The sequence below is a fragment of the Ambystoma mexicanum genome, chromosome 1p (assembly GCF_040938575.1).
Source record: "Ambystoma mexicanum isolate Mex_15411 chromosome 1p, UKY_AmexF1_1, whole genome shotgun sequence".
NCBI lineage: Eukaryota > Metazoa > Chordata > Amphibia > Caudata > Ambystomatidae > Ambystoma > Ambystoma mexicanum.
Window position 1 is genome coordinate 151909150 of NC_090921.1, and position 2630 is coordinate 151911779.

Here is a 2630-nt window from a genome sequence, read left to right on the forward strand (position 1 = left end):
GGGATTGTATCTCTCCAGGACTGAAATCTCTGCACTGGCTCCCAGTGGCTGCAAGGATTAAGTTCAAAACCCTCTGCATTATCCACATTATCCCTTCTGGGGCCTAGGACCTCATTACCTTCAACTCTCTCTCCCTAAATACCTTCCTTCTCGGGCTCTTCGCTCATCTGCCTCCAACTCCCTCAGGTTTAGCCGCTTCTCCAAGCAACGAGTTGGTGGTCGATCTCTCTCTCCTCGGCTGGTGCCTCCCTCTGGAACAGCCTTCCTGCCTCCTTGAAACTCGAGGAGAACCATCTCCGGTTCCGGAAACACCTCAAAACCTTCCTCTTGGCTTCTGCTTACTCTGCCTCTCTCCCCTGCTGAAATTCCCTGCCGATTCTGCACCGGTTACTGGCCACCCTTTCTGATCGTGGGGCCAGGTCCCGCCCTTTGCTCACCTGCCCTACCTCCCTGGCAACCCCCTGCACTTGGGGACTGGTTCTGAAATCCCCTTACCAGCACTTATGTCTGCTCTTACCTTGCACTTGCCACCATCAGGCTGTTTTATCGTATTTATTCTTCTTCCCATGTACTGCACTGCACTTTCCCCTTTCCCTTCCCCTTGCACTCTTCCCTTCCCCCCTCCCATGCACTTGCACAATCTCAATGTCACCTGGCCTAATAGGATCGTTGTCCGTCTTCCACTATTTTCCCCTCCCTTGCCTCGTCGCGCCTCGAAACACTTGTGTATAAGCGCGTTATAAATGCCATATATCATATCCTGTTGACCCTGATTTCTTTAAGGAAGCGGGGTGTCTTTGTTATTAAATCAGTCCAATCTGTTGGTCCACTTGCCCCTGAAGCAGGCCTTTACATGGGCAGGAAGGGGCTGAAAATCCTACATTCTCAAATTATCCCAATTATTACCATGCAGCTACTCCAACACAGGCCTTTCAGTGGAGTGGGGTTTAAAAAATAAATCCAAAGTTCCCAAATCATTCAAATATTTCTGTTAGACTTCCCCAACCCAGACCATAGTGGGGGAGAAGGTCTGAAAACCAAACCGCTAAATCACCCTGTGTTTATTTTAAAGTGAAAGTGTGGGAGAAATAATAATTGCCAGATTCATTTGCACAAAGTTGTAAAAAAAAATATATACTGCCTTTTAAACGCACAGGAAAATCAAAATTGCTCAGCACTACGTCTATAAATGTATTCACTGACCAGTGCCAATTATTTCTTGAATTGAAATTTGTTGAAAGTACAGAATTGTGATTTGTGTTCTTTTCACCTCACTTTTGTGATGTATTTATGTTAAGAGAAGTGTACTGTGTTGTGCCACTGATAATGTCGTGTTTGACATGTCAGTGCGAGTTGCATAACATCTAATCCAAATAAACCTAAATATATTTTCTATACACCGCCCCGGTTCTTGGCTCATTGGTAGCTCGGGAGAGATCCAAGGAGTGTTAGATGAATTGGAGATAGGGCCGAATAAAAGAATCCATCCGTTTGTTGCATGACACCTTGAGTGGGGAGGCAATGAACGCCCCATGTTGAGGGTGGCCTTTCAATAAACCGTTACTCAGTCTTCTGCGAGTTAATGACTTAATTGGAGCTGTAAACCCACTGCTTGTGTAATAAAACATTTCTTAACCAGGTCTGCCTTCACCCACTCGACATATAAGCACTATGCGTGTCCTTCACTGAAGTCCTGTTTAAAAAAAGCATTGGCAAAGCCAACAGTTTTGGCTTGTGTAGAAGTGTTAGGCATTTGTCAGGCACTGCTATTGGATGCCCAGTTATTCGCACCATTTTGCACATGCTCCCATCAATGCCCAGTTGATACCACTACGTCAGTGCCTGGCAAGTGCCTTTCCAGTGCCTACACAAAAGCCCAAACTGTTGGCTTTGCCAGGGCTTGTTTTAAGTTTGTAGCGGCAACAAGCCAAAACAATAAAGAGAACAATGAAATCTAGCGTTTCATGTCTTGGATGGTGCACCCCAAAATATTCATGTCGCATAGGAAGTGAATGACCCTGAAATCTCCTGGCACATGCACCGAAATGAAATGGGCCACCCACCAGAAAGGGGGATTTCCGTTAATGAAATCGATGAGGGGTTCTCCACAGGTGTAGTTTCTTCATGGGAGTCAAAAACAAATCAGTCCAGTCCGTTTCTGTGACTCAGAGAGCCCTAGAGAAAACACTAGACTTAATGACCAGCTTGGACTTCAACCTAGAACCCAGAGTTAGAGGAAAGGGGACCTATTCTGGGCAGAACCCCTGTGTGTGTCTTGTAGGGTCCCTGATTTGGGTGCCCTGAGAGCCCATCTTTGTGTTCTGATGCCCCTGTGTGTGTTATGAGCCCCCCATCAATGCCCTGCCAAGCGTCCAGGCGAGGGCTACGGTGGAGCCTCGGTATGAACTATGAGAAGGCACATATATGTTTACTCTGGCCCACAGGAGTCCATGCATGTGTGCCCTGAATCTTGCGCTGGTGTGTGCCTCTGATGCCCCTCTATGGCATGCATGGTGCCCCTGTGTGTCTGCTTTGCAGTGCCTGATTTTTAATTAGGGGAACAGCTATAAGTGTGCTGTATAGTGTCTATACGTGCACTATTGAGATAAAACCTGTACGAACACTTCAGA